General features: G+C 32.6%; 2 long non-coding RNA genes across 2 annotated transcripts; one reads left to right on the forward strand and one right to left on the reverse strand.

Annotated features, from left to right (window-relative positions):
- Nucleotides 1-397: 397 nt before the first annotated feature.
- LOC117127966 lies at nt 398-6,164 on the reverse strand. Its single transcript, XR_004451009.1, has 2 exons — nt 6,076-6,164; nt 398-1,827 (listed from the first exon to the last, which is right to left on the reverse strand). It is a non-coding gene; the product is annotated as an uncharacterized LOC117127966 (long non-coding RNA).
- On the forward strand, nt 2,475-5,859 carry LOC103840301. The gene is made up of 2 exons (XR_627598.3): nt 2,475-3,618; nt 3,723-5,859. It is a non-coding gene; the product is annotated as an uncharacterized LOC103840301 (long non-coding RNA).
- Nucleotides 6,165-15,571: the final 9,407 nt, after the last annotated feature.

Below are 15,571 nucleotides of genomic sequence, written 5' to 3' on the forward strand. Positions count from 1 at the left end.
TTTTTTAAGGCCACAAGCCCAAGATAAAAAAATAGCTAAAAAAATGAAAAAAAAATCGCATCCTAGGAGATTCGAATTCGGGACGGTTTTTATAAATTTGTGGCAGGTTTAATACTTAATAAAATGGTGGCCGGAAGCATGGACTTCATTCGCTTGGGCCCAAAACCGGCTCTGTATGTGACTGCATCAAAGAGCATAAGCATATAAAAATTAATACTATATGTAATAATAATAAAACATTTGTTGTTGACAAAGAGAGAACAGTGCTAACAAATTGTTTACGGTACATAAAGTTTTCACAGTTAGAATCTATAAAAAAATAAATAAAGAAGAAAGAGATCGCTTCTGTTTCAGTTTTCTGAATTGTTATGAAAATCAAATATAATGTTGTTTGACAAGGTTAGGTTTGGTGTTGGTTCTTAGGAAAATTTTCAATTTTATTTATGAATCTAGAAAAATTGAAATCTAATCATGTTTTTTTTTTTCTTTTCTGTTCGATATGGGTTTGGTTGTAATATATAAGACCATATAGTGTGTGCCCGTTGACCCAGTTGGGTGGGAGTGGGATACACAGGTGGAATTATCTCGAGTTGATCCTGGTCAAAACACTCGTAGTTGACATGACGTTTGACTTTTGATGTTAGCATATGCTTTGGTGGAAAGTAGGAACACAATGCAAAATATATAACGAAGATTTTACAATCGTCAACAACTTAAATTCAAACCTATAAATTTGAAACTTCATGAATCCTATGATCGCAAAAAGGACTAAACATCATTTTAATCCACACTAATACAAAAATGGCTTCACTTTCACTTGTGCTTAGATACATCATCGTGTTAACTTTTTTTTTGATTCTCGACTCCAAAGAGATATTTTCATCACGACTAGTGAGATCATCCAAGGCTAATGTAGCTCAGATTAGCGCTGATGATTATCCATCTTCCGGTCGTAATTCACCGGTACATGACCTTGGGTTCCCTGACTTTCCGTCTTTCCAGGAACCAATAGTGACGCCTCAGCCTGATTTGCCTCTCCTTCCGCCGCCGCCAACATTTCCCGATCTTGAAAAGGGGAGGTTTCCTGTACCGGTTTGGCACTCTCTCCCTGATTTTCCGCCCTTACCGTTCTTAGATCAGCCCCCTCCTCCCGAACCATTTGGTCCAAGATTTGATGAATCCGATAATTGGCTGCCTTCTGTCCCAAGTATCCCTCAAGGGTTTCCATAAATACATGATGACACTCATTGAAGCCTCGCTTCCCACATATTACTTGAGGTTGATTTCAAAGTTTTTGTATCAGCTAATAATTTGGAAACTTATGTATGATTCAAGCAAGTAATAAAACTAGTTACAAATTATATAGTTGGAAAATATTTGACTCTACAGTAAATATATTTTCCTGTCCACAATCATGTTTAGTTGTGTATTTGACAACTCTCAAGCTATTCATACATGGTGTGTCGTGTTGTAAATTGGAAATGATCTTTCTCAATTTGACCGGTTATAAAAATGACAAATTAGCCTTTTTGGGTTGAAAACCTAAGACTTGGAAATGTTGAAAAGAAAAGTAAATATAAAAACAGAGTTTACCATGCTCTCTTGCATTATTCATACATTTGGCTTTCAAGTTAGGTTATCCCCTATATATTATTTAAGAAGCATTGAAACATTTTTTTGTAGCTACGTATCATCACTAGAATGATTCTTAGAATCCTTAGAGAAATAGGTTGGTCCATCTAAATATATAATAAACTTTTTATTAAACTACAATAAATACATTATTAATGTGCTTCATTATTTCCTTAAATAAGATTACGTAATTGCCTAATATGGCTAAGATATATATGACAATTAATGATTTTGAATAATAAAGATTTGATAAAAATAAGTGTGTATTACAATTATATTTGTTTAATTTTAAGCTATTAAAATAAATTAAACAATCATAGTAACCATATAATAAAAATTTAAAAAAATATTTATATATTGTATTTTGTATTTTTAAAAACGAGTATAAATTACTAAAACTGTTAAAAGTTTCACATTCAAATTTTGTGATCTATGATTTAAAACTTTTGTTATGAGATGATACAAATAATGAAAAAACAATATAAGTTGAAAGTCTCATTTAATAAGTATCAAAAATAAAAGATATATAAATATATTTATCATTTTAAATTAAACTATATGCCATATAAAAATACATAAATATCTTAATTTTGAAATTTACTTTGAACATTTTTTGATAAAAAATTTGAAATTATATTGACAACTTAATTTTTTAAAATATTATAAATTACTTAAACCATTAATCCCACAGTGAAAATTTTGTTATCACTAATTTAGACTTTTTGCTATAACAGATACAAATGATAAAAAAAAATATGAGCAAAAAGCATCATCTAATAAATATTAATATTAAAATATACCATATATATGTTACTATTATTTAAATTTAATTATACATCATATCAAATAGAAAAAATATTTTTTCGATTTATAAAATTTATTTATATGTTCGTACCAATTTAATTATAAAAGTAGTAGATAATGACTTTTAAATTACTCAATATTTATTATTTCATAATATGTTATAAACATATAATATATAAAATAATTTATATATATAATGTTCATCCCGCGTAAGACACGGGTCTTAACCTAGTATACTAGTGTTACTCATGTGCTATGCACGGATCAAATGACGGTGTATTAAATTATTTGGTGATAAAACTTTAATTTTATAATTATCAATCAGAATAAAATTATTTTATTAATTATATATTCTTTTTTTTTTGTTCAAAAAAAAAGAATATATAATTAATAAAATAATTTTATTCTGATTGATAATTAATTTCTATAAATATGGATAACAATTACCCGTGAAGTGATGCTTTGTAAACAAAAATGGTAGAGTAATATATTTTTTTTGGTAAAATAATAGTTCCCATATTGTTTTAGCATAGATATATGTTTGCAAGTAATTTATGTTTGGAAATTGAGATATATACCAACACATAAAAATATAGTTAAAGTACTATATTTGATTCATTCAGTTTTTCTTTGTATCTGTCTTGTAAATAAATATTCATAAGAAATAAATATATATTTTTAATAAAAAAAATAAGTTATGACAGATTATGAAATTTTTATTAAAAATGTACTTAATTTTTTTGATAATTTGAGACATGATATAAAGAGAGAGTTTCAATAGAAAAAAATATGAAAAAAGAATATCATCATTTAAGTGCGGGAAATTTGAGGACGTATACATAGCATACTAGAAAATTAAGTTTATACCCATTACATAGTTTAGGTAATGATATTATACATATTGTTATGTAGTTTTCCAAAAATACCCTCAAATGCGCGTGGGAAGTCGGCATGTTGTAGCTACTCTTTAATCTGAAACCTGAAAAGTCATATTTCATTTTCCAAAAGAACTCATGCGAGAAAGAATACAGATTTGGAGAGCCAAAACTTTCGTTTGTCTGTGTTTGGGGAAAGAAAAGATTACCAGTTCGACTAATGGCTGAAGCAATTTTTATAAAAGTCAAGAAAAAGTTAGGGTTACTGAGGCCGAGCGATTGCAAAGAAGAAAGAGCATGAATCGAGGTAAGTATGTCTGATTTATAGCAGTACGGAAAATATAACCATGTTCGAAGTAAGCTTGATTTAGGTTGTCGGCAATTAAATCAAACCTGACATATATTTTGCAGATCCAGTGGAAGGGTTTAACGGCGGCGGAGGACAAAAGTAATTAAATCGGATCTGACATATATTTTACTTATACTATATGATATTTGTAAATAGTATAGAACAAATTGTGGTATGCATCACCTGATATTTATACGAAAATCCTTAATGATGTACTAAAGAACCACCTTTGTGCTTAGTTGACTATCTTTTGATAAACTGGTTGACTATAGTATTTTTTCCGTTTGTGGGTGTGACTCATTGTATACTATAGGGTCACTAACTGTCTGTATTTGGGTTTAAGTTCCAATGATATACTGAAAATGTGACTATACTCTATGAGAAACGTTAATAGAATAGTAACACAGTTGTACGGCACTAGTTCACATTTTTACATCACTGGGCTGCTCATCTGTTGCAGTGTTTGAGAATTAACGTTAGGTTTTGTTTAACGTTATATCCATCATATTAATTTGGCGCAGTGCTATATTGTTATGGTTTTACATTTGATTGCTTTATATGTTTCTACAAACACCTAAACATAGTATTCTCTGGAAAATATTGGATGACTGTATAGGTCACAACAACTACAATACTATAACGTTTGTAATATAGTATGGCTTACAAATATACATCACAACAGTTTGTTTATTGCCGAGTCTCCTAAAGCATCTTTCTCCATCCATTTTCATATTGGTTCCGGTTCCCTTTTTTAACAACAACTACACTAGACCACTTGGAACTTGTGCAACAACACATAGGGGAGTATAAACATATTGTAACTAGAAGCCATTTGTGTGTTTGATAATGTAATCATACTACATTGAATATAGTATAGTCTATTGTTCGATTTTTTTCATACACTACAGTCTGTCATATATGTTTTGTTTAATGGAACGACTTACTTGCTTATTACGTTTCACATGTTACACATGCATCAACCGTGCTACATTGCTTGAGGATTGCTTACCGGATCTAGAAATCCATGTTCCATCAACCATTGCTGCCCCCTGTTATGATAGGAGTTGTATCACCTCGACATCTGCAATGTCACGTCCATTCGCTTCTAAAGCTTCCTGGCATGCCGCAGTGGTACGGATCGATTCCTCAAACAAGCGTTGTCTCCCAAATGAAGCTTCCATACTTTCCATATGTGGGACAACACAGTCATCCCACACATAATCATGCTCAAGCCTCATGTCCACAACTTTCTCCTTCCTTCGTGTTCCAGGTGCCGGATTTGCTAGTGGAATGATATCTCATGTTCTCGTATAATTATATCATTTCACGTTGTAGTATAGACTATAGACTGCATCGCTGGGGGAATTTATAATCTCAAATTTATTAAGTTACATGTGTTATGATACAGAAGTGAAAAGTCTATTCTACAACATATGTTTAGTATAACAAAATTGAGCACATGACTTTCTTTTCACTTTGCACTTCTTCCCCACGCGCACGTGCTATAAGGGAGAGAACCGTTCTTTTTGAACGTAACTTGTCACATGAAAGAAGTATCACTGTAGCATGGCTATATTCTTTATTTATGTGTTTCTTATGAATATCCATCAAATTGCTCCTATAAGTGCTACACTAATTACATCTGTGATTATTATTTTTTTGGTTTCTTCACCAATTTACTCAAACACGCCATTCATTAGTACAAGCTCAATTGGCTACACTTTTTTTATATCAATTGGCTACACCTATTCTTCTTTTTTCATTTCTATTATGTTTCTTATTAGTCGCAAACAGAAACTTTGAGCTTTGAATGGGAAAAATATATGTGCAACAAATGCAAATACTAATTTTAAAGTATTTCTTAAATGAACTGGATAATACTTGAAAATTGATTTCCTGTAGATGTTTGAAAGTATTTCTGCAAACTCATTAGTGGATTTCGGATTTCTTAATATAGATACTAATTTAATTTTTTTTGCATTTATTCATCTTTAGCAAATTGATGACAAGCGTTTCCTAAAAATATTTAAGGAAACTCTGGGAATATAAATAAAACAGATATGAAAAGTATTTTATAAGTAAAAGAAGTATGAAAAATGCATTGTTACCATACTTTATAAATAAAAGAAGTATATAGATATGCATTGTTACCTTCATTGCTGATAAATTGGTGGAGTTTAAAGAAACTCAGAATATAAACAAAAGATAGAGAAGTTCTTTACTACTCGTATATATTTAATTGAGAAGATTACAACATTTTTGGTAGCCATGTGTCATCACTAAAATGATTCTTAGAATCTTTAGAGAAATATGTTGGTTCATCTAAATATATAAGAATTTTTTTTATTAAACTAAACATAAATTTATTATTAATATTTTTTTTATTATTTCCTTAAATAAAAATTATGAAATTACCTAATGTGGCTAAAGTATATATGATAATTAACGACTTTGAATAATAAAAATTTGATAAAAATTAGTGTATATTCTGTCATATTTTTTTAATTTGAAACTATTAAAATAAATTAAACAACCACATTAACCATATAATAAAAATTTAGATATATATGTATATGTTATTTTTTGAATTTTTTAAAACGATCATAAATTACTAAAACTGTTAAAGTATCACATTCAAATTTTGTGATCCATGATTTAATTTTTTTATAACAAGATATAAATGATTAAAAAATTATATAAGCAGAAAATCTCATTTAATAAGTATTAAGATTAAAAGATATATATATATATATATATATATCGTTTTAAATTAAACTATATACCAAAAATACATAAATTGTATTTTAATTTTGAATACTTTCAATTTTTTTTTATAAAAGCTTTGCAAAAATATTGACAACTTAGTTAAAATAGGAGATGGAAAAAAATTCCATCGATCGGCTTTTTATGTTTTTTTTTATTTTTAAAAATCAAATTTTTCATTATTTTCAGAAACTTTTCCACGTGGTAATTGTTTTTTTGTTTTCTAAATTTTTTTCACAAGACAGTTTTTGATTCGCTACGTGACTTGTGCCTTATTATATAAGGCATTAAGAAAAGCAATACTCTCAACATGTTGATGTGCGACACGGATATAACATATACGCTTGCCTGTGACTCCATAATAGCGTCCAAAGTCCTCATCGTCTTGTCTCTAATTCCTAAGAGCCCACCTTTCCAGACGTTGTTTGTTCTGACATTGTAGTAGAAAATGTAGAATGATTGGACCTCGTATGACAACACGTGTGTGGGACCATAATGATCTCACCAGCCTTGCTGGTGCCTGGGCATTTTGCTGCTCTAAACAGAATCTCACGCAGAGGAGGGAACACACATGCTTGCTTTGACCATGCATGTTCCTCGGTGTCTTCTAGTATCCATAAATCGAAACTATGGAATCATAAGGTTCCCTCACGATAGAAGCTAGCTTCCCATTATATTCAATCCATTCCCATATGGATATTTGTATATAAACAGATGATGTCATTAGTACAATCCATCTCTATATTCATGCAATTTCTAAGGCATTGTGTTAGTACAAACGTCTCTGTACCTTTACAATATCTAAAGCCTCGCTAGTAGAAACGTCTCTTTACCCCTATAATCTCCACAAAAGGTGTTGCATCGCTAGCACAAACCCTTAATCTCCCCATAAAGCGTTGATAGTATAAATGTCTATATATCCCAGCAATCTTCACTCAGATATTAACAGCTGATGATGGGAGATTTCAATCAGATATTAACATCTGATGAGAATTATTCCATTAGCACTTACACTCTTCCCGTGAGAGGCATGGAGGAGTTCCAAGAGTGTTTAACTCTTTGTGAGTTAGAAGACAATGAAACTAGAGGTACACATTTCACTTGGGAAAATGGTCAACTAGAAGATCATATTCTACTTAAGCTAGACAGGGTCCTAGGCAATCAGAGCTGGAGAGATAACTTCTCAGACGTATATGTTTTCTTTGATGCTCCAGGAGATTCTGATCACTCTCCTTGTGTAGTCGACCTAAACGTTAATCTGAGGAGCAGGAAGTGTATCTTTAAGTACTTCTCCTTCCTAGCTACGCACCCAATATTCTTAGAAGCCATTAAATCAGCTTGGGAAAAGGATATTCCTGTCGGTTCAAAGCTCTTCTCTCTCGGTCAAAAGCTAAACCACGTCAAGAAGGCATGTAGAAAACTAAACAAAGAAGGTTTCAGCAACATTCAACAGAGAGCAAGGGATGCTCTAGCGAAGCTTCAAGATATTCAATCTCGTTTATTGACTCAACCTTCAGATAATCTATTCCGCGAAGAGTTCGTAGCCAGAAAGGAATGGAAGTTTTTTGAGAAAGCAGAGGGCATTTTTTATAAAAGAAAATCGAGGATAAGATGGTTGACTTTGGGAGAAGGAAACTTTGGTCATCAAGCTCAAAATGCTATCCAGTATCTTGTTGATAATGATGACCAGAGAGTTGACCAAAATGAAGCAGTTAAAAGCATGGCAGTGGAATATTTCCAAACTCTATTAGGTCAAGAAACTCGGAAGTTCAGCCGTTCTCAGTGGAAGAACTGAAAGCTATTATCCCATATGGGTTTCCACAAGAGTGGACCAATGAATTTGTAGCTCTTCTGTCAGCTGAAGAAATCACGGCAGTCATGTTTGGTATGCCAAAAAGCAAAGCTCCTGACCCCGACGGCTTTCCAATTGAGTTCTTCTGGGAAGCATGGTCGGTTGTAGGACCTTACACTATAGCCGCTGTGCAGGAATTTTTCACAAGTAGCAAGATGCTCAAAAGGTTTAATGCTACTGCCATTGCGCTATTACCTAAGGTCACAGGTGCAGACAGGATGACTCAGTTCCGGCCTATCTCTCTTTCCTCTACTGTCTATAAGGTCATTTCTAGGATCATAAAGAACCGCTTAAGGTGTATTATCTCCAAGGACGTTCAACTTAATCAGGCAGGGTTTGTTCAAGGTCGTATTCTGTGCGAGAGCGTGCTACTAGCGTCAGAGTTAGTCACAGATTTTGACAGACCAGATGTTACCACTCGGGGTTGTTTGAAGGTCGACTTATCAAAAGCGTACGAGAATGTACATTGAGGGTTTTTAGATAATGTGCTTCAGGCTATGGAACTTCCTTCTATTTTCAGAGAGTGGATCAAGGAATGTGTTATGACGACCTCTTTTAGTATCTCAATCAATGGAGAGCTGGCAGGGTATTTCGGTGGTAAGAAAGGACTAAGACAAGGCGACCCCATAACTTCGCTACTATTTGTGCTTATTATGTATGTTATATCAAGATTGTTAGACAAATGCGCTGTGGAAAATACTTTTGGTATTCATCCCTTGTGTCAGGCTCCGTTGGTAACCCATCTCAGTTTTGCCGACGACGTATTAGTGTTCTTTGATGGTACCAAGAATCTTTGAGAGGAATCCTGAGTATCATGGAAGAATTTATGAAAGTCTCTGGCTTATCTATGAACCGCAACAAGACAGAGTTACTAATCGATGGGGGTAGCAGTACTCGGTGCAGAGACTTGGCAGAAAGAGTTGAAATTGCTCAGGGGTCGCTTCCTGTGAGATATTTAGGAGTCCTACTTTCCTCTCGAATGATGAAGAAAGCAAATTTTCAACTGTTTCTAGACAAAGTTACTACTCGGTTTAGATCTTGGACAGTAAATCATTTATCATATGCTGGTCGTTTGGTGTTAGTCAAAGTAGTCATCTACTCTATCATTACCTTTGGGCGACAATTTTTATCCTGCCAAGGGACTGTGTGGATGCGCTGGAGCGCATGTGTAATGGTTTCTTATGGAAAAGGGACTCTACTTTCAGCAAGAGGAGCAAAAGTTTATTGGGTTTCCGTCTGTACGCCCAAGATTTGTGGAGGATTGGGATTGAAGAGAATAGCTGAGTGGAACCAAGTTCTTGCGCTTAAATTGGTGTGATTAATATTCTCTAAAAATTGTTCCATGTGGGCATCTTGGATTCGGGTTAACATGATTGGCTCAGAAAAGTTTTGGACTCTTCGAGTTCAACAACAAAGCAGCAGGATTTAGAAATTCATATGAAAATTGCGTCAGGTTGCGAGACAGTTTGTGGTTTGTGAAGTTGGTTCAGGTACCACAGCAAGCTTTTGGCAAGACTCATGGACGCCATTGGGCCCGCTGACAGAAGCTCTGCAAGTCACTAGTTTACCCATCGACGCGACCGTAGCTGACAGCATCAGAGATGGAAACTGGTGGCTATCGGGTATGAGAACTAGAAGTCCTCTGATCCAATTACTAAAGCATTGCTTGCCCTCTGCAGAACCTATCTCGAACTCAGAAACTGATGATACGTACACTTGGAAAGTAGGCGATCAAGCTCCAGTTCAAAAAAATTAGACTGCAGCTACTTGGTGTTTTTTGTTTCCTCTGGAGCAGGAAGTTTCTTGGCATAAACAGGTTTGGTTCACTGGTCATATCCCGAAACATGCCTTTCTTACTTGGGTGAACGTTAGGCACAGACTGGCGACCAGAGATAGGATGCGAAAGTGGGGTCTTGATGTTCTTGCAGAATGCATTTTATGTTCCTGTCAGAATGAGACTCGACAACATCTTTATTTCGACTGTCAATACAGCTCACAAAACTGGTCCTATTTTATGGTGAAAGCTAATCTTCAGCCTCCCCAGTCCTTGATGCGATATTGAGTTTGCTTCATAGACCTTCTTCCAACAGTCACATGGTTCTCATCATCAGATTTATCTACCAAGCATCAAAGTATGCCATATGGAAGGAGCGCAATACCAGGATACACACTTCCATCTCTCGTCCTCTTGAAGCAATTATCTCGGATATTAAAGACATGTTATGACTCCATTTAGACCCCTTCTCAAGATCTCGCTCCTCAAATTCAGCATCTACTTCCATCAACCCGCCTGATTCTGTATTAGCAACTTGGTTTTCCCTATTCTAACATGGTAAGTTTTCTATTAGTATTAGAATAGTTTATTTTTAGGCATACTTGTATTGTAAGTCCTATTTTGCAACCCGTTTGGGTTAGTATCGGTTTCTAATTATTAATGGAAATTATGTTTAAAAAAAACATGCCCATGTGCTTAAATAAAACTTTATATTTAGATCTAATCTAACATCAAAATATGTACACAATAACTGGATTCATAACATCAGTTAAATTATAGGCACCATAGTAGATAAAACCATTGATGCATACTCCCACTGATATGGGTCTATATTGTCCCATGGTGCCTTTAATGTCTCTCCAGCCTTGACATCCTCCAAAAGTTAACACCTTGTGCAGTACATGGGTAGATCAGTAGATGGTCACAAAGATTAATTATGGCGATCTGTCGAACGCACAGACTTATGCAATGGATAAAGGTCTTCACACTGAAAACTTAAAATCAAATTTGCACAATAGATATACAAAATATTGGTATTATATCAGTCACAAATATTTCAGTTTACCATATTTGATTCTATATTTGACTTATCTAAGTTTTAATGGCTTTATCAACGAAAGAAGTACCCTGATTTTGATTAGGAAATTTCTATATTTTTCGATTTCGATTCATTCAGAGCAACCTCAAATCGACTAAGAAATCTACTCATGTCCCTAAGATCGGCCTGAGACCTTTAAAGATCAACCCAAGTACCATGGTTTGCAAGACAGATGCGTCTTGGGACATAGGATCACAACAAGAAGGATTAGCGTGGATCTTCTCTGGACCCCCAAACGCTTCAAACAACGCAAGGATCGCTTCATAAAGAATTTGTTAGCTCTCCTCTTATGGCGGAAGACATGTCCATTCGGTCAAGTCGCCAAATGGCAGTAACACTCAAGACCTCCAATCTCCGAGTGCGCTCCGATTCACAAACTCTCATCAAAGTCCTCACAAACAGAGCTATGATTAAGGAGATATTTGGTGTTGTGGCAGACATCAAACACCTCTCATCTATGTTCTCTTATATCTCGTTTGATTTCATTCCTTGATCTGAGAATACTGATCTTGGATTAAATTCTCAGATGGACCACATAGGTTAAAAAAATTTTGATTTGGCCCTCACTTATTTTTTATTAATTTTACATGAAAATTTAAATACAGAACAAGGGTAAATAACTAAAAAACCAAAAGACCTCAACTTATTTACTATATGTGCCATTACTATCCGTAATCTGACCCAATAACCAGACCCGGCTTTTAATCCAAGTTATTCTTCTTCTTCTTCCTCCATTTATGTTTCTTTAACTTCTTAACCTAAAAACAAAATCAAAATTTTTACTCAAACATTCACTGATTTTCCTTTTCGTTTCTCAAAACGATCAGATCAACCCATAGTCATATTTAATCAATTCTATCTTATTCGAAATCGAATTTAGTATTTTATGTTCGAGTTCATGGTAAATAAGAACAAATAGTATTACTAGTACAACTCAAACTAGGACAAATAATACAACTCAAACTAGTATAACTAGTACTAGTATAACTGGTACAACTTTGTAATTAATATGGTGATATTTTGGTTTTTGTTTTCAGCGTATGAATGATGCTATAAGATAGAATGATGTGGAACTACTGAGACATGGTGGTCTAATCTTTCTCCAATTGAATGTGTCAAAATACATAAATAGTTTATTTTTCAATAATATTTGATTTTATAATGATTTGTTTACAAGTTGTACCATTTCCAGAAAAAATCCATCATCATATTTTTGGTCACAAAGCCAAAGAAAGTAGCCGTGGAGCCGGAAATTGTGGTAGAAAGACATTTAGAAGAGTATGCAAAAGGTGATGTAAAAATCATCATGAGTTCGAAAAGGATGCATAAGCATTCATGAAAATAAGATAAGAAATTGATCAATTGTAAACACATATATAAGAAGGATATGGTAAAACTTGCATATTTTGATATGGTAAAACTTGCATATTTCGATATGGTAAAACTTGCATATTTCGATATGAAGAGATAACATACCAATGTTTGTTGTATTTCCATTAAGATGATGAAATCCTATAAGACAAAAGTTTATAAGAAGAAAATGGATTATGTATGACAAGTATAATTAGTATAACTAGTATCATGCGGACACTACAAGAAAACAGCGAAATTTTGACGGACATTCTGACAGAAAATGAGATCCTCGGAATATTCCGACGAATTTCCGAGGAAATGCCGAGGAAACCCAAAATTTGGGTTTCCTCGGAATTTCTTCGGAATATACCGATGAAATACCGAGGAAATCATATTCCTCGGAAAACACCGACGAATATCCGAGGATATATTATAGCTGCTACAGAGCCCTTAGGGGATTTTAAAAATTCCGAGGAAATTCCGAGGGATAATAGGATTTAGGTATTTCCTCGGAATTTCTTCGGAATAGTCCGAGACTTTTCCGACGATTCAGGGCTTTGCTTTTAGGGTTTCTGTTTCCTCGGAAAAGCCTCGGAATATTCCGAGGAAAAAGTTCCTCGGAATTTCCTCGGAATATTCCGAGGCTTTTCCGAGGAAGTAGGATTTTTAAACCGAAAACAACGTTTTGCGGTTTGAATAACACTTATATAACCCTTATTAAGTATCTTAGACTGATTATGAAGTCAAAAATTTGTTACTTACCCTATAATAAACACTTTTCCGATTGTATGAACGAAATCCCCACAACATAAGAAAAACACTTATACACTTTAATGAACGGTAAAGGGAATACTTACAATTCGTTTTGAAATTTTGTTATTTTATTGTTTATGATCATCTATACAAAGATTCCTCAATGGTATGCATTGCATTTGTATAAGAAATGATATAGGGCAAAAAAATTTGATGTTTTGAAACCCCAAACAGGTGTTCCTCGGAATTTCCTCGGAATAGTCCGAGGAAATTCCGAGGAAAAATATAAACCAATAGAAATACATGCACATGATATTCTTTTTCCTCGAATTAATGAAAATATTCCGAAGAAATTCCGACGAATATTTAAGTGGCCGTCGGAATTTCCTCGAAATATTTTCATTTAACCGGGCAAACAAGCCGCCAAATATTTTACGAAAATTGAAATTGAAAATACCGAGGAAATTCCGACGGATAGTTTCCGTCGGACCCTAGGTTTTATAGACACGAAACACTTCTTCTTCCCCATTTCTCTCTTCTTCCTCCGGCGATCTCTCTCTCTTCTTCCGGCGATCTCCCCCTTCTCTCGCGACGATCTCTCCGGCGAATCCTCTCTATTCCTACACAAATCATGTAAGGACCCTATCCCACTCTCTTAGGTTCTATTTGTTAGGTTTTTAAGTAGATTTGATGATTTTAGAAGTTTTTTGATAGATTTTTGTTAGGGTGATTGGTTAGGATTGTGATTTGGTTGTGTAATAGGTTTAGAATTCTGATTTGGTTGGATAATTTGTTGTGTTGAATTGATTTAGAACTTTTTTATAAATTTTTTATTATTTTTGTATTTATAAAATCGATTTTGGATTTTACAAAACGTTTTTTGTATATAAATTCGATTTTTGGATTTATAAAAGATGATTTCATATTTATAAAATATTTTTATTTATTAAAACTAATTTTGTATTTATAAAACATTTTTTTGATTTATAAACACTATTTTATTATTTTTTGTATTTATAAAAACTATTTTTAAATATACAAAACGTTTTTTGTATATAAATTCGATTTTTGGATTTATAAAAGATGATTTCATATTTATAAAAATATTTATATTTATTAAAACTAATTTTGTATTTATAAAACATTTTTTGATTTATAAACACTATTTTATTAGTTTTTGTATTTATAAAAACTATTTTGTATTTATAAAAAGATGATTTCATATCTATAAAAATATTTATATTTATAAAACTAATTTTGTATTTATAAAACATTTTTTTGATTTATAAACACTATTTTATTATTTTTGTATTTATAAAAACGATTTTGTATTTATAAAAAGATGATTTCATATTAATAAAAATATTTATATTTATAAAACTAATTTTGTATTTATAAATTTTTTTTTGATTTATAGACACTATTTTATTATTTTTTGTATTTATAAAAACTATTTTGTATTTATAAAATGATGATTTCATATTTATAAAAATATTTATATTTATAAAACTAATTTTGTATTTAAAAAACATTTTTTTGATTTATAAACACTATTTTCTTATTTTTTGTATTTATAAAAACTATTTTGTATTTATAAAAAGATGATTTCATATTTATAAAAATATTTATATTTATAAAACTAATTTTGTATTTATAAAACATTTTTTTGATTTATAAACACTATTTTCTTATTTTCGTATTTATAAAAACTATTTTAAAATATGTTTTTCAATTAATATTTATTAAAACAATTTTTAAATATGTTTTCTATTTCAATTTTAATTTTATATTTTCGAATTTCAATTTAAAAAAAAATAAATTTATAATTTTTTTTTTAATTTTGGAAATATTCCGAGGAAGTTTATCCCTCGGGATATTCCGACGACAACTTCCTCGGAATATTCCGAGGGACATAGGTCCTCGGAATATCCCGACGGATACACTTCCTCGGAATATTCCGAGGACCTTTCCGACGAACTGGTGGTCCTCGGAGTTTCCTCGGAAATTCATTTCCTCGGAATTCCGTCGGAAATTTCCGGGAGATTTCCGAGGAAAAATGAATTTCCGAGGAGTTATTTCCGAGGACATGTTTCGTCGGTATGTCGTCGGAATAACGTTATTTCGACGACATACGGACGATTTTTTCCCTCAGTATGCAGCTGTTTTCTTGTAGTGGGAATGTAGTTGTACTTTGGCTTTACAGTTAAAAAATTGAGTTCTACCATGTAAAAATATAAACACATCACTTGTACTATTTTTTATGTGTTCATGCCAAAGTGAGCTATTTGGAATAGCTCTGAAAACTTATGTCATTTTC

The sequence above is a fragment of the Brassica rapa genome, chromosome A09, assembly GCF_000309985.2.
Source record: "Brassica rapa cultivar Chiifu-401-42 chromosome A09, CAAS_Brap_v3.01, whole genome shotgun sequence".
Classification (NCBI taxonomy): domain Eukaryota; kingdom Viridiplantae; phylum Streptophyta; class Magnoliopsida; order Brassicales; family Brassicaceae; genus Brassica; species Brassica rapa.